At 48.3% G+C, this 23,233-nt stretch overlaps 1 pseudogene; it reads left to right on the top strand.

The window, feature by feature from the left end:
* Positions 1–3,448: 3,448 nt before the first annotated feature.
* LOC143641125 (ubiquitin carboxyl-terminal hydrolase 21 pseudogene) lies at positions 3,449–21,754 on the top strand (annotated as a pseudogene).
* Positions 21,755–23,233: the final 1,479 nt, after the last annotated feature.

Genomic DNA, 23,233 nt, shown 5'->3' with positions numbered 1-23,233 from the left:
TAGACCCAGAGGAGCTTCTGAATTAATGTGACCTATCCCCAACTAACTGCCAGTCTTGATTGTTGCAAAAATGTTGCAAAAACGTCCACGGGTATGCAGAAGACCAACCTCTAGGGAAAGGTGGATGGGGTGCACCTGACTTCATCTCACACCTCCGCCCCAGCCACACCAGCAGGTGTCTAGCTGTTACACAGTGTCCATGTTGTACTCTACGTTAGCATTCAGATGGCTTAGAAAATGCAGAGTCATCCACCCCGCCCCCGAGGCTCAGGGGGCCTTCGCATCACCCCTCCTTCCCAGAGGGAAGGGGTCATTTCTGTGGCAGGCCTGGAGGTCTCCAGACGTGCATAAGGCAGCTGGTCAGGGGCCGAGGTGCTGAGGACTTCCGTGGCTGGTGAGAACCCAAGCCTGCCCAGGTCTCCTCTCCCAGCCTCTGCGACTGACTCTGCGCCCAGGTCTACCTCCGCGGGCAGCATGGACAGCAGCCGATCGGTGCACTCGGGCTGGCTGAGGAAGTCGCCCCCAGAGAAGAAGCTGCGACTCTGTGTGAGTGCGGGCTGGTACTGAGTGCTGGGGAATGGGGGGACAGTAGGCGGGGCCAGGCGTCTCCCTGGAAACGCAGCCACTTTCGAAGTTCACATGGAGGGTTGGAGGCGAAGTGTGGATTTTCAGGGCGGGGTGCCATGTTACCACGGAAGATCAGGCTGAAGTTTCATGCCCTTGTGGTCACCTCCAGTGGTTCACAGCTGGTGTTGGCCCTGTGCTTGGACCATTCAACTTTGTTATTTCAGTATTTTTCATGTTGTGAGCAGCGCCTTCTAGTTTTATCCTGTTTCCTTTCAGATGCTTCAGCATGAGGCTCTGGTGACTTGGCCAAGCTGTTGTGTGTCAGCAGTGTATTTTCTCTTTGTTACGTGGTATCCTGGTCCATGGATGTACCAATCTCATGGCTCGACCATTGACCCACTCATCCTAGTTCAGGAATTCTTATGGCAAAGTACAGTGAACACATTCCTTGTAACTGTATTCTCTTTGAGCATAATGCCCTCAAGTCTTGCCTTTTTCTTTAAGGATTGTTTGTTTTTGTTTTATGTTGAGTTTTGAGAATATCTTGTACATTCAAAACAGAAGTACTTTGTTCAAAGTGGAGTTTATATTTTCTCTTTTTTTCTTTGAGTGGCGGGTATTGAGAATTGAACCCTAGGACAATTTACAAATGATTTACATCCCCAGTATTTTTTTTTTATTTTTAAGATGGGGTTTCAGGAAGTTGTGGAGGCTGGCCTTGAATTGAGCCTTAGGCCATCCTCCTATCTCAGCCTCCCACATTTTTGGTATGACAGGCATGTTCATTCAGTCTGTAACTTATATTTTTATCCACTGAATCAGGACTTTCACTGTATTCATCTTCCCTTTTCTAGGTTTCATTTCATTGTCAAATCTGGGAATGTTTTGCTTAACCATAGATTATAAGATTTCCCCATTTATTTTAATTCTGTTTTCATAAATGTCATGGTTTGGGTCTAGAATGTCCCCCAAAGCTCAGGTGGCAGTGCTGCAGTTTTAAGAGGTGAAAAGTCTGGATTACAAGGGCCCTGACTTCCACCAGTGGGTTAACCCTTCTAATAGATTAATAATCTGAATGGAGCAGGCTGGTTTATAGCTCATGGTAGAACACCAGCATAGCATGTGTGAGGTCTTGGTTTCCGTCTCCAGTACCAACAATAAAACATAAATCAATGACTGGAGTGGAAGTCATGGGAGGTGTTGAAGAAGAGAAGCACGTCAGATTGTCTGTAGAAGGTGGGTCCCAGGGTGTGGCCTGGAGGACTGTAAGGTCCCTTACTGTCTGTCTCTCTCTCTCTGCCTGCTTTCTGGAGGCCAAGTGCTGAGCACCTTTCCTCTTTCATGCCCATTCACCAGGAGGTTTCTGCAGTTGGCTGACCACACTCGGACACCGTGAGTCAAAATGAACCCTTGCTCCTCAGAGTTGCCCTCCTCAGGTATTTTGGTCACAGTGACGAGGAGCTGACCACACCCTGTGCATCTGTGTTGTTTTCTCTCAGATCCGTGGCCCACTTTATATCTGTGTAAGGATGGTGACTTAGCTCGTTTCCTTTGGCTAGTGGATGATCCCTGTTGCCCCTGATACCCATTGTGGACCAAGCTGCCTTTCCTTCACTGAATTGCTCTCTTGGCTTTGTGCAAAGTGGTCTGGCACATTTCTCTGGCTCTCCTGGTGCTCTTTCTCAGTCTATTGACCCTGTCTCTACCTTCCTCACTGGTCACAGTTGGTCTTTATGACTGTGGAGATGGGATGAGTCTGGAAGTCTGGTGGACCAACTCCTCAGCTTATTCTTGTTTTTAAACTATTTTAGCTGTTGTCATTCTTGTGCCTTATCAATACAAAGTTGGCAGTGATGTTGTTTTTGTCCAAAAAGTCTTGATGTGATTTCGATAGGGATTTCTTTGCTCCATGTTTCCTGGTCCTAAGTTTTTTCCTTCATCAAATGGTATTGTGGCTTTTGCCTTAATCATCAAACCAGAGTCATGAGACCTTTGGAGAGGAGTGCCTGTTATGTCAACATGCACTTCTGTTTGTTAGGTGCTTTCTTCCTGCCAGTCCCTCCTCTCATTAGTCCTTTCTGGACAGAGACTTCTTCTGACCCTTCCAGGGGACAGGTGTGCTGGTGGCAAGTCATCTGTTTGCCCTCACAGGAAAATGTCTCCCTTACCTCTGTATTCTGAAGAGGATTGCCAATGGATGGGGAATTATGAGAGCTCTTATCTTTTTGAAATTGAAAAATGTTTGCCAGTTTCCTTTGGTATTCATCTTTGTGATGAAAAGTTTATTGTCATTCAAAGGAGTGGTGGTGTAGAAAATAATTTTCCTGTGAAGAGGACTAGAAAAATTGGGCCATAGCTGGAGAGGACCATTCCATCATGTCAAGCCTGTGTCGTTTTATTCTAGGACAGGAGAGGTTTGGTGCCATGAGCAGACTGCAGGTTCCACACTCCCTAGTCTTAACCCAGGAGAAATGCTGAAGCCCTTGGCCTGGTGGGTGGTGGCCACGGCTGGAATCCCAGCAGTTCAGAGGCAGGAGGGATACAAACCCCAGGACAGCCTGAGCAACTTAGGGAGACCTTGTCTCAAAATCAATTTTAGGACACAAACCTTTGAAGTAATGAGTGAATTTCTTACTTGTTTTACTCCTTCCTGGTGGGATTCAGGCCTGGAGGAGATGCTGGTTCATCCTGAGGAGCAGCCAGGAAGGCAGTGACCCCGCTGTCCTGGAATACTATAAGCATGACCAGTCTAAGAAGCCCTTGCGGATCATCAGCCTGGACCTCTGTGAACAGGTGCATGCATACGTGACCTTTCGTGAGAAGGGGCTGCCACGTGGCTTTGTGTTCGACGTTCAGACCAGTGGCACAGACAAATGAGGACATGCGTGAGTGGGTGCAGAGCATCTGCCAGGTCTGTGGCTTCCAGCGGCTGGTGCAGAGCAAAGGTACAGAGAAACTGGCCTTCTGTGGAGGTGAGATGGCCCTTATGTTCCCAGAAATCGAACTCAGGTCCCCTGGGCCACTGAGCCACATGCCCAGCCCTATTTTGTATTTTATTTAGAGACAGGGTTGCACTTAATTCCTTAGGCCTTGCTTTTCCAGAGGCTGCCTTTGAACTTGTGATCCTCCTGCCTCAGCCTTCTGAGCCCATGGGATTACAGGGTGTGCCACATGCCCAGCTCCTCTGTGATGATTATAGTTGAAGAATCCAGGGGTGCACCACCTCCACCTGTGGGAAGACAGGTGAGGGAGGAATGGTAATTTACTTTTGGATTTTGATGACAAGTTTCTTTTTGGAGTGGTCAGCCAGTCTGGACATTGTAGTGACACATAGACAGCTGTAGGAATACACTAAAAATAACAGAATTTTACATTTTGAAATGGTGGTATTTATGGCATGTGAATTACCTATAATTTTTTACAAGAATTTCTTCAGGTTACTGAACACCAACCTTTTCAGGACTTGGAACCAGCTGGCTGGACTGTGCCCTGAGCAGAGTTAGGTAGTGAAGAAGTACAAGGGCTGCAGTCATGCCAGTCCTTCTTGCTGTAGTACTGAGGTCCTGTGAGTTTTGAAAGGAGGGAACTGTGTTTTCATATTACACCAGGCCTTAGAAAGTGGGTGGGCAGTGGGCCTGGGGTCAAGTGCTGCTGAGGATCTCTGATTCTCACCTTCCTTGGGAAGCATCACACATCCATTTCCTCTGTCACTCCATAAAGAGTAGCTCAGCTTTTCAGTCCGTTTTAAGTTGCCTTGTGTGATCTGTGTGGTGGGAAGCTCCTTGGTTCTCCATGCATGTCTTGCACCCTGTTGTACCTGATGCTGCTGCAGATCTGCTCAGCTGACTTCAAAGTCAGTTGATTTGGGGTCATGTTGGTGTAGGGACAGGTGTCAAGCCAGACAGCGTTGGTGAGTTCATTTCCAGGGCAGGGACACTGTCGTGGGTACCAAGGGCTCAGTGAGGTGAGGTTTTACACCATCAGGAAGATTGGTAATGGGACGACTGAGTAGTTGGTCAGTATCACGGTCTTCTACAGAGTGTGTTCCCTGGGGCCCTTGGATTCCTGTTCACGAGGGGATGTTCTGTTAGCTAGCTGCAGGTTCAGTTGCTGCATGGAGGACATGAGTGGCATGTGAGAGCTTCAGAACTCTGAGGTGTTTCCTGAAGCGAGCAGGTGATATATCCTTCTCAGAGGAGAGTCTACTGTGTGTACCTTTAGCAGCTTTTTTTTTGTGATGCTGGAGATTGAATCCAGAGCCTGGTGGATGTGAGGCAAGTAATCTACCAACTGAGCTATATCCCCAGCCCAGCAGCTTTCTTAAAAAGTTCACAGTGGCTACAAAAACCCTCCACCTTGTCACCACTCAGGTTTCTCAGCTGAGCTGGGAGTTGTGAAGGAACAAGGAGTCAGCATCTGACCTCGGCTCATGGAAGAGCCCGTTTGAGTAATGTTTCTGACACGAGTTTCTGGTTTTCTCTTAAGGAGACTGCACTTACTCACTGCCTGACTCTGAACCTTTGCAGAGCTGAGGGTCTTTCTTTTGGCCTGGGCTGTGTTTTCATAGGCGCTCCACTTTCATTGCCTCAAACTCACCTGAGGAGCCCCCTTGCATGGCTGGGCCTGTCGAGAGCCTTCCAACATCTTTTCTCTGGACCCACCTGTGGTTGGTGAGGAGAAGCCTACACTCACACCGTCCCTCCACTGTCACAGAAGGATGTGACAGCAGCTCTGCCTGTCGCTTCTCCCTGACATCAGAGACATAATATAAACCCAGCTAACAGGTCATAACTGACAGATTTTAGAGCTAGCCAGGGCTGACTCCAGGACATATATCTGGGTGACAGTGGGATTCTGCCTCAGCCAGGTATGATTTTAAGTTGTGAACCTGGCCTCTGCCAGAACCACTCCTGTGTGCATCAGCCCCTTTGTACTGGAAGCTCCCCCCAAAACCTTCCACTAGGTCCTATCCGGACCCCGGCTCCCTCCTCACTGACCCATATGGCTCAGCATTCTGAGGTGAACCTGCTGAAATTCACATCACCTCCCGGATGATATGAGCAAGTCTTTGACAGAGGTTCTGACTCTTTCTGTAAATTGGATCAAATGCTCTCTGCTCTCACCCAGTGGTTTAGGCGTGCGTGATGGGTCTTTAGCGTCTCTAGCTGGTATTCCTGAAAGGTGGTTCTGTGGAGGAAGAGATCCTGCATTTCTCAGTCCCATGAGACACTTCCTGCAAGGTCCCAGCAGACACACCCTGGTATCGTTCGTTTCTTAAGGGATGCAGAGGGACCCACCTCAACACTGGTTTCACTGAAAAGATTTTCATGGCGTTTGGGATCTTTTTTCTTTACAAAACTTTTGTCTTGAGGCTGGAGTTGTAGCTCAGTGGTAGAGCACTTGCCTAGCATGTGTGAGGCCCTGGGTTCAATTCTTAGCACTTCACATAAATGAATGAATAGAGTAAAGGTCCATTAACATCTAAAAACAATTTAAACAATTTGTCCATTCTGTTTTTGAGGTGGTCTGTTCAGGTTTCACCTCAGCTAGCCTGAGCTGCTGGACTCCAGCCTCCCTCCCACCTTAGCCTCTTGAGTGCTAAGACTCAGCCATCTCTTTTTAACCCTTCGTGTCAACCCTGTGTTTTTATTTCCTTTGCCACTTTCCAGTTTCTCATGTAACCCACAAAAAATCACCCAAGATAAAGCCTGCAGCATCAAGATGAGGCTGGGAGGGACACAGTTTGACTTCAGGTAGAAGGAAACAATTTCCTGACAGCTCTTCCCTTTGTAAAGAGTCTGGGGATGATGCTCACAAAGGAGAAGAGTTACCATAACGAATATGAAGATTCTGTATCCCAGGTGGGGTTTGTTTCTGGGACTGTTTTGGAGAGTGCTCTTCTGTCCCTGGGGTATTGCAGGGACAGGTGGGAGGGACCTAGATGACATACACGGCAGGACACATGCTGTGACCTGGTTGAGGAGGCGTATTAAGCTGGTATCAACATGGGAGCCCTCCCTGCCCAAGGCTGACCACACACCTTGGGGCTACTTCAGAGCAGGAAGAGATAGATGACCAAAGAATCATCATGCTTGCAGGGAGGGCAGGAATATGTAAGGTGCGAAGGTGAGTCTGGGTGTCACCAAGGTACTTAGTATCTGTCCTTCTGAGGATCCACTTTAGGACATGGCCACCTTCTCACTAGGGCACTCTACCACTGACTCATATCCCCAGTCCGTTTTGGATTCTATTTATATACAGGGTCTCACTGAACTGCTTAGCACCTATAGGTTTCTGAGGCTGGCTTTGAAATCCTCCTGTCTCAAACTCCAAAGACACTGGGATCACAGGCATGTGCCACTGTACTTGACCCACCTGTCCTGACTTTTTACCCACAGACTCCCTGACAAATGATTCCTCAGCCAGTCAGCACTCCACTCCGTCCACAGCTCAGCTGAACCGCTCATGTCAGCAGCACCGCCAAGAAAACAGACTCTCCGCCCTGGCACACTGCAGGAAGCCCATGCTGATCACATGCAGCTCCTCTGTGGGGGAGGAAGGACGGCCCAGATGGTCCTCCAGAGCCCCACACGAGTTCCTCCACCAGTACCTCCACTTGGACCAGTGCATGAGCCATGGCCCACAGAGTGCAAGGTAGGGATGAGTGTCAGGGGCTCCTGTGTCCCTGCCTTAGGGCTGTAACAGGGGACAAGCATGGTACTGTGACCACACCATCCTCGGGGCGCCTTGGCCCCTGCTTTATAGCTGTGACATGGGACACGCATGATCTCATGACTACACCAGCCCAGGGGCTCCTGTGTGCCTGCTTTCTAGCTGCAAGATGGCACAAACATGATCCCATGATCACACCAGCCAGGACTCCTGTTCCCCTGCTTTATAGCAGTAAGATGGCACAAGCATGGTCCTGTGACCACACCACCTTAGGGAATCCTGTGCCCTTGCTGTAGAGGGGTAACTTAGGACAAGCATGGTCCCGTGACCACACCAGACCAAGGGCTCCTGTGTGCCTGCTTTAGAGCTATGAGATTGGACAAGCATGGTCCCGTGACCACACCACCTTAGGGGATCCTGTGCCCTTGCTGTAGAGGGATAACATAGGACAAGCATGGTCCCAGGACCACACCAGCCCAGGGGCTCCTGCATTCCTGCTTTAGAGCTATAAGATTGGACAAGCATGGTCCTGTGACCACACCAGCCCAAGGGCTCCTGTGTGCCTTCTTTAGATCTGTAAGATGCGACAGGCAGGGTCCTGTGACCACACTGGGCCAGGAGCTCCTGTGTCCCTTCTTTAGATCTGTAAGATGTGACAGGCAGGGTCCTGTGAACACCCCGGGCCAGGGGCTCCTGTGTTCCTGCCTGAGAGCTATAAGATATGACATGTTTGGTCCTATGACCACATTAGGCCAGGTGCCCCTGTGCCCCTGAATAAGCTGGAACAAACATGTCCAGTGACCACACCAACCCTGGGCTCCTGGGATCCTACTTTGCAACTGTAAAGCCCAGAGAGAAGACCTCTCTTCAGGTAAGCACATGACAGAATGCCATCTAAATTAACCCTCACAGTTGCTTGGCAGTAGCAAGTGATGATTGGGTCCCTGAAAATGTCCTTTTGTCAAGAATTACAAACACATCAGGGTCTGGAGTTTCAGAACTGAAAACAAAACCTGGCTGCCTTGCCCTATGCCGGTAGGAACCAGTCCTACCATGCTTCTGCTTAGAGCGGTGCCATTTCTTGTAGTGACTGCTATCCACAAGTGCTTCTTAGATTGAAAATGTTTAAATTAAATGAAATTTAAAGTCCAGAGTCTGTCCAGGCAGAATGGCTTATGTCTGTCTTCCCACAGGCTTAGGAGGCTGAGGTAGGAGGGTGGTGAGTTTGAAGCCAGACTTAGCAACTTAACAAGGCCTTGAGCAATTTAGTGAGATAATGTCTCAAAATAAAACATAAACAAATGGCTGAGGAATGTAGATCTATGTTTAAGCACCCCTGGGTGCTCTCCCTGATACCAACAAATAACATAACATAAGATGACATAACATGCTATAAAGTAAAATAAAATCCTGAGCCTCAATGGTAACAGCCACACTTAAAGCACTTTGTGCCTCATGTTGCTTGTTCCACCTGCATGGACTCCCTGCCAGGAACAGTCCTCTGTTTTCCAGCCCCAGCTGCCTCTCAGAGGCACTGTGCCTGTAGCCTGCACACACTTATATTTCGTTTTATTACCATTGTTTGAGCAATAAAAACCATGGAGCTGCTTGGCTCTGCCAAAGCTAGTTCTGGTTTGCTCCCAGAGCCAGCAGATCTCAAGTCATGCTTCCTATTAGTTGATTTAGAAATATTTAATTAATGTTACAAAGATTAAGGCAGATTGAGGTGGCTCACTTCATGTCATTTGTGGGAATGTTTTCATACACAATCTTTCTTGAGCCACCAAACCCTGGGCCTTGGTCACATTTCTCGGACAGCAGTGTCCAGGGCAGGGCAGGTTCCATTGCAGCATGGCCTCAGGTTGGGGATGCTGGCTGCCAGAGTAGGGGCTACACCTCAGATTTGTCCTCATTTTACTAGCTGCCAAGCCTGGCCTAGGATTTGAAGTCCTCTGTCTCAGAATCTTGAGTAACTGGATAACACACACACCACTGAATTCAACTTAGACTCCATCTGATGGTACCGGATCCCCCAGAAAAACCCTTCACCTTTTTCTGATGGTCCACAGCTCAACCTCCAGCACTCATGGAGAGAGGGGCTAAGTCCAGGACAAGAGGGCCAGCAAGTCAGGGCCCCTATACTAGGCAGCTCCCTGGTCCTGTGTAGAGGGTCACTGGGGCTTCTGCTCAGTCACGGTGGGGTCCAGATTCAGGTTCTGTCATTGTCTGCAATCTTGTTTACATTGTCAACTCCTGGACTTCATATCCACTCATCTTCAGAATGGGAAGAGCTAATGCAAGGCTTTCCCAGGACCATCAAGTAGTCCATGACAGATCAGTCCTGCGTCCTGCTGTCCTCAGGCTGTATCCCCTCCCATTAATCACCAAGGAGTGGAGAGTTCCAGGTTTTAAAACCACATTTCTATACAAAGTACTTAACATTTATGCCTTGAAACTAATGTTCATGGCATGCCCCTGAGGAACTGTGGGATGCTCCTTTTGATGCAGGCAGTTGGGGGTCCTGAGACCACCTTCCTGGGAGTGACAGACATCATTGTTAAGCTTGCTGCAGGTCACACCTAGTGCAGAAGGCCCAGCACAAGGTTGGCACTGCACTACTCACTCTTGAGACCCTGCTCAGGGTCATAGGGCAGATGTGCCAGTGTCCCTGCTGGAGTGGAAGTCAGGGCCCTCTCTGTGTCGGCTCCCTCTGTAAACCTGTTAATCTTTCCAGCAGGAATTCACTCCTCTCTGGGTTACCCTAGCCAGATTTCTTGAGACAATAGTGAACAAACCCAAGGTCTTGTGCATGCTACGCAAGCATTCTACTGCTGAGCCACACCCCAAGCCTTTTTAAAATTTTAGTTAGGAGAGAGGGTGTCAGAGAGTTGCTCAGGCTGGCCTTGAACTTGAGATCTTCCTTCCCCAAGTCCTTCAGTAGCTTGGAATTCTGGTGTGGCCCCTACTCTAGCCAGTTTTGATGATCTTTCAGAGAAATTGAAACTTCCTTCCTGGTATTATGGATTTTATGTTACTGTTACAGCTCTGGGAAGACAGGAACTCGGGACAGATGATAGATGAATGATAGACATATGGTCCATGCCATCGAAGGAGTGTGGCAGAGGACCTGGACCCACACACAGCTGGGGCAGCATTGCTGGGCCCAAGGACTCAGTCTTTCAGGATTATCAGATGCACTAGCAAACTAGACATTAAAAAGAGAGTCTTCTAGGATATAGAGTTAAGATAACACACAAGTAGATGGTTGGTTGGGAAGTTATCTCAGTTTTCAAAACTGTGTGAACAGTAGAGACATCAGGATGCCCAATCTTTAAAGCTGGGCTATGATTCATCCTTCTCCAGAACCTAGTGAGGAATCATCCCTGATGGCAGGGGGCAGATTGCAGATGGCAAGGGACACACCTACATGCATGATAGCCACTAAATATAGTCACCTCCTCTTTGAGTGAAATAACACAACCTGTGGTGAGACTTCAGGTGGTGAACCATGTGTCACAAGGGAAGACCCATGAAGAGTGCAGTGTGACCTAAAACAAGCTACATGTGTAGGAGCAGCAGGAGGCTGGCCCCTGCCTGCCATATGGATGTTCCTGTTTGTGCTACCCTGGGCTCTGTCTCCTATTGCTGCCTTCCTTATGCTCTAGCATAACCATGCAGAGTCTTATTCTTGACATGATTGTGATTTTTCTCTGACTCTGCTCTTTGAGAGCAAAACAGCCCCCAGGGTCCATTACCAAGCAATACAGCAAAGTCTGGGACAAAGATTAACTGGCACACCCAGGCGAGACAGATACCAGACACTCTCCTGCAGAAAGAAAAATGTCCATTCTCCAAAGAATTATGACAACCCAGAGTCCACACAGCATGCCAAACACAGCATTCAGGACAGAATGCAGACTTTCCCAAGATACAGAGATGAAGTGATATAAAAATCATTCTTAAAGGAAGGGTCAGAGGCCAACCAGACTCCAGTTGTCAGATGCTCACTCTAAAGCCCTGTTTAACAGCACTCCACATGAGAAAGGAAAACACTCCTGAGATTAATGGAAAGATGGAGAAACCCCCCAAAGTCTGTTCTGTGAGAGGACCCTTAAGGTATGTAAAAACAAAGATATTCTGAGGAGAAAGAGAGGTGAGAGAGATTCCAGGAGATCTGCCTTGAGGGCATGATCAGGGTACTCTTCAGGCAGAAGCAGGGGACCAGAAGGAAAGGTAGCCCCAGGAGTGTTCATGACATAAGAGAGCCCACCTCCTCTAAGTCCTCCAATTCATTTAACCCATTGTTTAGCATACAGGACACCTATGAAGCATCATTGATGGTCACTTTGAAATAAACGCTGTATTCTTAGAGTTCTCTTCTATTGATATAAGTAATATGAGAATGGTGGCAGCATTTGAATATATATATATATATATATATATATATATATATATATATATATATATATATATATATATATATTCTTTTTCCATGTATTTGGAAAATACATATAAAAGGTATATATCACTAGCATGTGATTGTAATGCACCTGTGTTCATTTCATTGAAATATTCACAAGACTGAAAATCTAGGGGACTTAATGGATTAAAACATTATGGAAAGCAAAATTTATAAATTATTGAGTGAGGCTTCCTCTGGTTTCCTTTCTTCTTTGCTCCCTCACCTTCTGCAGCCACATGAGGCCCCTGTGACACATTGTCCATTTATCTCATGTAAATTCATGTCATGTTCATTTTTTCAGTTCTGGCAATTGAATCTAAAGGAGCTTGAGTTATACCAAGCCCCTCTTTTATCATTTTGTATTTGTTCTTCTTAGTTATACATTATAGTAGAATGTATTTTGAAATATATATATTTAAAAGAACTTCTCATTCTTCTGGTTGTATATGATGTATAATTACGTTGGTTATATAATCATGTATGCATATAGGACACCCTTTCTGTTTAAATTTTGAGACAGTCTCACTATATTGCTGAGGCTGCATTGAGCTTGCAATCCTCATGCCTAAGCCACCTGAATGCTGAGTTTACAAGTAAGACCACCATGCTTCAGCTTGGGGATCTTCATTTTATGAGAGACTCTATTGGCTTCAAATTTCAAAACTAATTTTCTTTTGGCATGAAAAGAGTTCCATTCTACAGCCTCCTGTCCCCAGTTGATTCTGATGGGCAATCAACATTATTTTTGTTCTTAATTCTTTCTCCTTCTGAATTACTTTATCTTCTTTATAAAAAATAACCTTTGAAGGGCTGCTGTTGTGGCTAAGTGGTCAAATGCTCACCTAGCATGGATGAAGGATTGGATTCGATCCCCAGCACTACCTAAAAATTAGTAAATAAAAGTAATGGTAATGTGTCAATCTACAACTAAAAACAATATTAAAAAGTAAACTGTGAAAAACACAAAATAAGGTTGACTATCATTATCACACACAGATGTTGATGTGTGCCTGGGACATAAGGAGTGCAGAGGCCTAGGGAGGCCAGTGAAGCCTGGGAACAGAAGTGGAGCTTCCAACCATCAAGGGCTCATGTTGACAGAAGACAGCACTGGCCTGCACGCCTGCTTGTCTTCTTACACACTGGTGGCTACTTCTCTATGTGACCTGAGAACTGAGGAGTTTCCACTAGGCAGATATTCCGTGGGTAGGCCTGAGAGGCCCTGGCCCTCTAGAGACAGCTGTACCTTGGTATGTTTCTGAGATCTCAGGTGCATCAAGACCCTTGAGGCCTCCAAAAGCTGAGAGATGCTATTGTGAATATCGACTTTCTTTCACAAAAACAAAATCCTATTAAGAATCCTAACATAAAGAATGAAAAAAGAGACCTGTAAATCAGAATCTTATGTTCCAGTTCCCCAAACCCATATTGAAACAAAATTCTTGTGAAGCAGAATAAATTATGTAGGGGAAGGAACAAGGTTCCCAGAGGGTGCTGCCCAGGAGAAGGACTGAATAATGTGGAGCCTGACAGAGTCTTGTGTATTTGTTCTTCTTTACCACTTGAGTTTAAAAAACAGTGATCCACACCTTTTCTAACCTAAATATAGTTCCCAAATGGGAAACTTTGCTTTAGATTTTTACATTTTATGGAGAGGTATTTATCCCTCTGAATGCCTCTTCATAGACTGTAACTCATGATAGAAAACAGATCTGTGACTTGGTTCAGACATCTTCTAGTGTACTGAATTCTAGCCTGTGAGCTGGATCCTGTGAACACTTAGAGTTGGCTGTGCTTGCTGGATGCTCTCTGACACCATATCAGGTTGCTTTCAACCTCTCAATATTTGCCTTCCAACGTGTCTCCTCCATGTGGTCTACCAGAGCAACCAGGTAGTGTGAGTGGCTAGGGGAAACCTGCTATGGTGCAGGAAAGAGTGATCCACAGTGAGCAATCTTGCAGTGTGAGGGTTTTGTGGACACCCTTCTGGAGTGCAAAGATGACAGTGTGAGGGGTGTTTCTAAACCTGCTGTGGTGCAGAGAAGGATGATGCACAGTGAGCAAGAAGACAGTGTGTCTAGACCTACTGGGTCTAGACACATCCCACACACTGCCTGCTTGTGAGAAAGCAGTCAGTGTGAGGGGCGTGTCTAGACCTGTTGGGGTGCAGGGAAGACAGCCACAGTCAGCAATCAGATAGTGCGAGAGTTGTGTCTAAACCTGCTGAAGTGCAGGGAAGACTGATACTCAGTAGCATGAAGGCAGTTTGAAGGTTGTGTGGACACCCTTCTGGGGTGCAAGGGTGTCAGGAAGTGTGAGGGGTGTGTATAGAACTGCTGGGGTGCAGGGAAGGCTGATGCACAGTGAGCAATCAGGCAGTGTGAAGGTGTGTCTAGACCTGCTGGGGTGCAGGGAAGACATCCACAGTGAGCAAGCAGGCAGTGTGAGGGGTGTGTCTAGTCCTGCTGGGGTGCAGGGAACATTGAGCCACAGTGAGCAAGCAGGCAATATGAGGGGGGTATCCAGACCTGATGGGGTGCAGGGAAGACAGCCACAGTGAGCAAGCAGGGTATGTGGGATGTGCCTAGACCTGCTGGGGTACAGGGAACACTGAGCCACAGTTAGCAAGCAGGCAATTTGAGGGATGTGTCTAGATCTGCTGGGGTTCTGGGAAGACAGCCACATTTACCAAGCAGGCAGTATGAGGGGTGTCTACTCCTGGTGAGGTGCAGGGAATACTGAGCCACAGTGAGCAAGCAGGCAATGTGAGGGGTGTTTCTAGACCTGCTAGGGTACAGGGAAGACAAGCACAGTGTGCAAGCAGACAGTGTGAGGGGTGTGTCTAGACCTGATGGGGTGCAGGGAAGACAGCCACAGTGAGCAAGCAGGCAATTTTAGGGAAGTGTCTAGACCTGCTGGGGTTCAGGGAAGACAGCCACATTTACCAAGCAGGCAGTGTGAGGGGTGTCTACTCCTGGTGGGGTGCAGGAAATACTGAGCCACTGAGTGCAAGCAGGCAGTGTGATGGGTGTTTCTAGACCTGCTGGAGTACAGGGAAGACAAGCACAGTGTGCAGGCAGACAATGTGAGCGATGTGTCTAGACCTGCTGGGGTGCTGGGAAGACAGCCACAGTGAGCAAGCGGGCAGTATGAGGGGTGTGTCTAGACCTGACAGGTGCAGGGAAGAAAGCCACAGTGAGCCACCAGGCGTGTCTAGACCTGATGAGGTGCAGGAAGACTGACACTTAGTGAGCAAACTGGCAGTGTGAGGGGTTTCTAAACCTGTTGGGGTGCAGAGAAGACAGCCACAGTGAGCAAGCAGGCAGTGTGAGGGGTGTGTCTAGACATTCTGAGGTGCAGGAAAGACAGCCACAGTGCAAAAGCAGACAGTGTGGAGGTGTGGCTAGACCTTCTGGGGTGCAGGGAAGACAGCCACAGTGACAAAGCAGGAAATGTGTGGGATATGTCTAGACCCGCTGGGGTGCAGGGAACACTGAGCCACTGTGAGAAAGCAGGCAATGTGAGGGGTGTGTCTAAACCTGCTGAGGTGCAGGGAGGACTGAGCCACAGTGACCAAGAAGGCAGTGTGTGGGATGTGTCTAGACTTGCTGTGGTGCTGGGAATACTGAGCCACAGTTAGCAAGCAGGCAGTGTGAGGGATGTGTCTAGACCTGCTGTGGTGCAGGAAAAACAGCCACAGTGAGCAAGCAGGCAGTATGAGGGGTGTGTCTAGACCTGCTGGGGTGCTGCAAGGAAGACTGACCCTTAGTGAGCAAACAGGCAATGTTAGGGATGTGTCTAGACCTACTGGGGTTCAGGGAAGACAGTGACAGTGAGCAAGTATGCAGTGTGTAGGGTGTGTCTAGATCTGCTGGGGTGCATGGGACACTGAGCCACAGTGAGAAAGCAGGCAGTGTGAGGGGTGTGTCTAGGCCTGCTTGGCTGCAGGGAAGACAGACACAGTGAGCAAGCAGGCAGTTTGATGGGTGTGTCTAAACCTGCTGTGGTGCTGGGAACACTGAGCCACCATGATCAAGCAGGCAGTGTGACTGGGGTGTCGAGACCTGTTGGGGTGCATGGAAGGCAGCCACATTGAACAAGCAGGCAGTGTGTGGGGTGTGTCTAAACCTGCTGAGGTGCACAGAAGACTGATCCTCATTGACCAAGTAGGCAGTGTGAGGGTTGTGTCTAAACCTGCTGGGGTACAGGGAAGAAAGCCACAGTAATGAAGCAGGCTGTGTGAGGGGTCTTTATAGACCTGCTGGGGTGCAGAGAAGAATGTTAGTGAGCAAGCAGGCAGTGTGAGGGGTGGGTCTAGAACTCATGGTGTGCAGAGAAGACAAACACAGTGACCAAGCAGTCATTGTGAGGTTTGTGTCTAGACTTGCTGGAGTGCAGGTAACACTGAGCCACAGCTACCAAGCAAGCAGTGTGAAGGGAGTATCTAAACCTTCTGGGATTCAGGGAAGATAGCCACAGTGAGCAATCTGGCAGTGTGAGTGGTGTGTCTAGACCTGCTGGTTTGCAGGGATTACAGCCACAGTGAGCAAGTAGGCAGTATGAGATGAATGTGGACATCCTTTGGGGGTGCAGTGAAGACTGACACTCTGTCAGCAAACAGGCAGTGTGAGGGGCATAGAGACACCTGCTGGGATGCAGAGTAGGCTGACCCAGCTTAACAAAGGTTCATGGGATGATGAGGCAAACACTGGCTGAGTGTCCAGCTAGTGGATGCACTGGAGTGCAATTCAGGAGAAACATCCCACATGTTTTGAATCATGGGTTTGCAGTTGTATCTTAGGTTGAGAGAAAGTCACAGATGAGCAATACATGTCCCAGGTAGACTTCAGAGCTGCCAGGCCTCAGCCAGCTTCCTCCAGTCCAACGGGGTGAATGGGGCTTTGACAACCCCTGATTCCTTTTTGGAGTCAGTTCTGACCTTCCCTTCTTCCTCTTTCAGGAGTGACAGCTTCTCTCAAAACTCAAGGACTTCATTCCAAATGAGGAGTGACATGGCCAGCCAGAAGTTTCCCAGGGCAGTGGGCACTGTGTTAGCTGGATCTGTGGTCATGTCCAAGACCTCTGTATCCAGTCCAAGCCTCAGAGGCATAGCCTGGACTTCAGATGTCTCAGTGGCAGTTTCTCCCAGTACCTGACCTCCAACAGCCAGACCATAGGCATTCTCACATGTCCTGAGAGACATAGGGAGGATTCATCCTGCTGCACAACACTCAGAATCACACCACTCTCAGCCTTCCAGATCCTTAAGAAATTCATGATGGATAGATGCCACAGCACCATGGCAGCAGCTGCTCCAGGAAATAATGTCATGGCTACCCCATGCCAATCCCACAACACAAGCCAGGTAGAAACACCTCAGCAGAGCTGTCCTTTGCAGGACCCTGTGGTCAGGAAGAAGGATAGATCATTGTCTTTTGCAGCCACCATACCCAGACACAGAGACTTCCCTGCAGTGGACAGCAGCTTCCTTCCACAAGGTCAGTGTCAACCCCAGCTAGGTCAGGGGAGTGGGAGGAAGGACAGGGTACTCACAGTTTGCTGGCCTTCAGCACCCAGGCCACAGGCAGACTTTAATCCACCTGTGGTCACTGACATTTGGGATGCAGGCCTTCCATGCCACCCCAGCTGTTTCTAGGAGAAGTTCCTGCTCACTGAAGGAAACAGGCCCTCCTGGTTAACCACAGTGCAGTGTGTCACAGGCTTCATTGTGGCTCAAATCATAGCATTTCATTCACTTATAAATCAAACCAAAGACTTCAAAGGAAATCTACCTCAGCCCAGAATGCAGCCAAACCTAGAAGTACTCATACAACAACATGAGAAATTAAGGGTAATTTCTGAGACACTTACCTCTCTATGTTAAGTCTCAATTTCTCTTTGAGCTCCTTCCTTCTACTGCTACTGGTTTTCCCTGTGTGCATTCCAGGTCTGTGCGTTCCTCATCTTCTTGATGCAGGAACAGTATCGGGTCCTCCCATTGGCACTCCACCTGAGAACCTGCAACCTGCACTGCCTTCTTTCTTCCAACCTGCTGCTTAGGAGAGTTGGGCAGGACAGAGCTTCATCTCCCCTTCATATGAGGCCTGAGATTAGGACACATATTCAGCATCCTCAGGGGCAGAGATGACTCATCTGGTTTGGAGCTCTGTGCTCATGCCCCTGGTCTGGAACTAAGGCAGAGGTTTTTGAAAACAAGCTCCTGCCCCCCCCACCCCAGAATTCAACTCCAGCAGGGAAGGTAAAACACACATATATAAACCTGTGCCCATGTTCTCAGTATGGCTTGTGGGGGCTGCACAGGCCTCAAACTGATGTTGCCCACTGTTCTGGTCAAGCTGGTTAAGCAGGATTTTAGAGTAAAAGGGGAAGTGAATGAGAGAAGGCAGAAATCAAGAGGTCTTTGTAGATTTCAACTGGGGCAATCCCTGTATTTAGGAGGGACTTCCAAACTCTCAGCTGTGGCAGGATGTGTCAGAGGTGAATCATATGCTGGAGGATCAGGGCCTGTGTCCTCTGGAGGACTAGTAAGACCCAGAGTGACTGAAGGGCATGGGGAAGGTCCATGCACAACCAGCTGGGGCCACATTGGTCTGATTTCCTCTATCACAGATACTTTCCCTGAGGCCCGCAAGCATTTCCTGTGGGGCATGGAGAGAGCAAGACCCTCTGCTGAGTCCAGGAGCCTTGGAGTTAGCATTCAACAGGTGAGTGTGTTTTTAATGTCTCTGCAGACTGTTTGGACAGGTGTAAGTCCACATCCTAAGAGCTGTCAGTACATCCCCACTGCTGGGAGCTCCCTCCCTCAAAGGATCCTGTCTGGGCTCATACCTCAGGTCAGGGCCCTGGTCAATGCACAGTCCCTGGTCTGGAAGGACTGAGGCACTGGCACCTTGACTCATCTGGTGGTCAGAGCAGGAAAGCCTGGGTTGTGCTACTCCCTGCAACAGCCTCATTCACAGAGTCTCAACTAGAATAGCAGTGGTGCAGCAGAGGATGAGTCAGGTGGAAGGCTCAGATGTGTACCAAGGTGACAACAAGCAGATTGGTGCACTGAGTACTGTGAAATGCCTGCTTGTATGGCCAGGGCTGAGAAGGCAGCTGAGCTGTTCACCTCCAGTGCAGCTTGTGACCTGTACTGAAAGTTTCTGGGCATGCACCATGGCCCCGAGCCCACCTTTCAGGGACAGGACTGCCCACATTCTCCTGATCAGCTCTGGGAGGCTGGCAGGGCGTGGTGAGGCTGGAGGCACATATAGCCCATGCAGTCTGCAGCCAGGGCTGTCCATGCCCAATGGACCTCAGGGCTGGGTGGACCCAGCCACTAGGAGCATTTTACAGGAGACTTACCCCAGATGCTGGATCCAGGAAAGCTGAAACAAACTTAGACCATTCCTTTATTCCCATTCCCACTTGTCTTCCTGCCTGGTCTCCACATGCTCCACAACACAGTGGTGGCTATCTTGACTTGAATACAGATTTTAACCTCCTCCTTGTTTCTTCTGGTCAGTAAAGGCTGTTTCTTCACTGTCTTCTCTTCAGCCAGCAGGAGTGGATGTGGGCCATCTGAATCATGCTGAATCATGCTGCATCTGAAGATGACTACCTGCCCAGGAGCACAGATCCCTTCACACTGCAGGCCATGCAGAAAACAGGTGGGAATTCCCATAATATCCATAATCCCAGGAACCCAGAGAGCCCTCATTTTGGCTCTTATAGCTGCTCACATGAAGTGCTTCCATCACACAAAGGTCTTGTAAGATATAGTGAGATCCCACCACCGTATGTTGAGTATAGCCTCAAGCTAGGCTGGCAAGGTAAGTCCAGTCTTTCCCTGTCCCATATCTGGAAAATACCCAGGCTCTGTTGCTTTATTAGGAAACATATGGATCCTGGATTTGGGGTTTAGACATTGGGTAAATCACTGAACCTCAGTCGTGTTTCTTATCTGTGAAATAGGGAACATGCCTGCCCCTAGATTTGTGGAAGGAGAACCCCAGTACAGGAAATGGTCCACTGCAGTAAGATATGGCCACTGCATGAGCCAGGAGGAAGGGATCCCATCCCCAGGTCTGCAGTTCCTTGTCCTGTAGGCCAAGGACTACTGACATGAGTCCAGGGGAGGAACAGGAGCAAGAGCACCAGCAAAAAGAGCCATGAGTCTGTCCAGCAGCCACTTAGTCCCAGTTTGTGGAGCTCAAGCTTCAGGGCCTGTGGAGCCACCTTCCTCCAGAGTTGGTTAGCCAGCCTGCCCAGGAGGGTGGGGAGTGGTATCAGTGACCAGTCCACTTCAAATGCAGCCTCTTGATTAGTTTTATAAAATTATAAGCCTGGGAAGAAAAAAACCTGTGGTTAAACCATGTGTCTAATTTTGGATCTGCACATGTGGGTACTATAGAAAGTAAGAAAAAACATATTTGGTGAGAGACAGTGAAGTGGTTTGGACCAAAAAAGATGGCAGTGGTCCTTGCAGAAGGAGTTATCTGGGCAACATCTCTGGCCATAGCTGCTGTCTGGCTGTCAGGGGTTTGTGTGAAGTAAAGGGGTGGGGTGAACCTGAGCTAGAGCCTGGCCCTGTTTGGCCTTCAAACCACCTCATGGTGGGACAGGTCCAGCCTGGGTTTCCACAATGTCCATGGATTCTCAGCACTGCATGAGCAGGACCTGAAAACCCCTGTCAATGTCCAATCCCATGTGAGATCTAAGCTACAATTTATACCCTGGGCCTGCAGCAAGGAGCACCGGAACTCAGCCCCTGGGCCAAACTCTATGTTATGACATTTTTCTCCCCTGCCAGTTCCCACTGATGAATGGCTCAAGTAACTGGAACTTGGATCACGAGAGACCTTGGGGCCTCATCCCCTTCAGGCAGATCATGGGGTTCCCCTGCCTGTCTCACCACCCCCAACTTTGTTTCTGCCCATCCCATTCTGGACCAACTTAGCCCATTTAACATCTGCCCATCTTACACTACTTCTGGGCTCTGGTCATGTTGGCCTACAAAATCTAGGAAATACATGCTTCTTGAATGCTGTGCTACAGTGCTTGAGCAGCACTCGGCCTTTTGGAGACTTCTGTCTATGAAGAGACTTCCGTCAAGAGGTGCCTGAAATGGGCCAGGACCAAGAACTTACTGAAGCCTTTGCAGATGTGATTGGTGCCCTCTGGCACCCTAACTCCTGTGAAGCTGTGGATCCTACTGAATTCCAAGCTGTCTTCCAGAAATACATTCCCTTCTTCTCTGGAAACAACCAGCAGGATGCCCAAGAGTTTCTGAGACTCCTCATGGAAAGACTACACCTTGAACTCAACAGACAAGGTTGCCGGGCTCCACCAATCTTGGCCAATGATCCAGCTCCTTCTCCACCTCTCAGAAGAGAGACTCTGCTCAAAGAACCTGAGTTAAGTGATGATGATCGAGCCAACCTAATGTGGAAGCATTACCTAGAACGAGAGGATAGCAAGATTGTGGACCTGTTTGTGGGCCAGTTGAAAAGTTTTTGCATGTGCCAGGCCTGTGGGTATCGCTCCATGACCTTTGAGGGTTTTTTTGATCTGTCCCTGCCCATCCCCAAGGAAGGGTTTTCTGGGGAGAAGATCTCTCTGTGGGATTGTTTCAACCTTTTCACCAAGGAAGAAGAGATAGAGTTGGAGAATGCCCCAGTGTGTGACCGATGTTGCCAGAAAACACAAAGTACCAAAAAGTTGACAATACAAAGATTCCCCTCAATCCTCGTTCTCCATCTGAACCGATTCTCCACCTCCCAAGGCACCATCACAAAAATTTCAGGGGATGTAGACTTCCCACTGCAGCAAATGAGCCTAGGGGACTTTACCAGTGACAAAACTGTGAGCCCTGTTTATGAGCTTTATGCCCTTTGCAATCACTCAGGCAGAGTCCACTCTGGCCACTACACAGCCCTGTGCCAAAGCCAGACTGGTTGGCATGTCTATGATGTCTCTTGTGTCTCCCCTGTAAGTGAAAATCAAGTGGCATCCAGTGAAGGCTATGTGCTGTTCTATCAACTAATGTAGGGGCCCTCCCAATACTTAGGACAGCCCCTGTAAGCCCTGCCATCTGTGAAACCCTTAAAACACCCTTAAGTCCAAGGGTCCCCATTCACCTGAGCTATCTCTTTTTCTGTATTTTTATTTGAGGAGCAAGGTGGAGTGGATGTAGTTCCCATTTTAATTTTTTTTTTTTTTTTTTACTAAAAGTACCTTTCCATCTGGAGGCTCCCTTTTCACTCAGCCCTGTGTACAGAGCTTTCCAGACTTCTGCCCATGTACAGCCCCTATAAACTCTGAAATTTAACTTTTTGTGAATAAATTAAGAAAAAAACCATATTTGGGAACCCAAAAAACAATGTGAGGCCATGCCTCAGTTTCCCCATGTGAGGCTGGAGTGGCCATGAAGGCCTCGATGAACATACTGTGTGTCTGTCTTTGTGTGCTGTTGCTATTACTGGTCACTGATTTCCTGGTCATGTTCTAGCAAATCCAGCTGACCTAGATTTGTGTGACAGCATCCCCAGCCAGCCATTCTCCTAGTCACCCAGGGCCATTAGAGCATTCATGTTTGAAGGGTTGGTGAGGGAGTGACATGGTGGGGCTGTGGCTTACCTGAAGGTCAGGAAGGCTAGACATGAACCACAGCTGCTGTTCGCTGAAACACTTCCTGAGGCTGGGTAACCTGGTCTGTAAAAGGGACAGTTGTGTCCCAGATCAGATCTTTGTCTGGGATGGATGTTGTCCTTCCACAACAGCTGCACTAAGGTCTTCATTTCTTCTCAGGACCTGTGCCCCTCCCACACACACACAGAGGATCACCAGTCTGCACCCAAGAGACAGCAAGGGAATGCTCATCCTTGCTGTGAGCCCCATAGGGCCCAGTCCCGGTGGTTCTGCTCACTGGCCTTAGCCCAGGCTCCCCATCCACTTTGGGGTAGAGTCTGGCTGCAAGTCCTTCCTGAGCACAGAGCACCATCATAAGCTGTGGAGATCTTTATTCTAGGATGCAAATGATTACTCAGAAAGGTATTTATTCTTTTCAGTGTTCTTAGAGAAAGGCTGGCTGGGGATTCTGTCACACAAATCCAGGTCAAAGAGAATGGGGTAATGCTAACATTAATGAGTTTTATTTCTTACCCTGAGTGAAAGAACTTTGTGTACTCTATTTAAGGTACAATAAATCATAACATTTTCCTCTGTAATAGGTGAATCAGGGTACAATTACTAAACCTGTGTGAGTCCTGGACACTGTGATCTCTCATCATTCTGATTTTTTTCCCAAATTATTTATACATATCTACTGATCAAATACAAAATTGAGGGAGATCCCCAACATGGTTCCAGCATGTCTCTATGCATACATTCCCACACTTCTTAACCTATGTGCTGCAAATTCTAGTCATTTTCTTCCCCTGCAATCTAAGCCCCAGATCCTCAATCCAAGAGTCAGCCTAGTCCCTCAATGTTCATTGTCCAAATTGATGGCCTGGGAACTCTGAATGA

This window comes from Callospermophilus lateralis, unplaced genomic scaffold, assembly GCF_048772815.1.
Source record: "Callospermophilus lateralis isolate mCalLat2 unplaced genomic scaffold, mCalLat2.hap1 Scaffold_86, whole genome shotgun sequence".
Classification (NCBI taxonomy): domain Eukaryota; kingdom Metazoa; phylum Chordata; class Mammalia; order Rodentia; family Sciuridae; genus Callospermophilus; species Callospermophilus lateralis.
The sequence above is the reverse complement of the archived record's forward strand: the minus strand, read 5'-3'. Positions and strand labels throughout refer to the sequence as shown.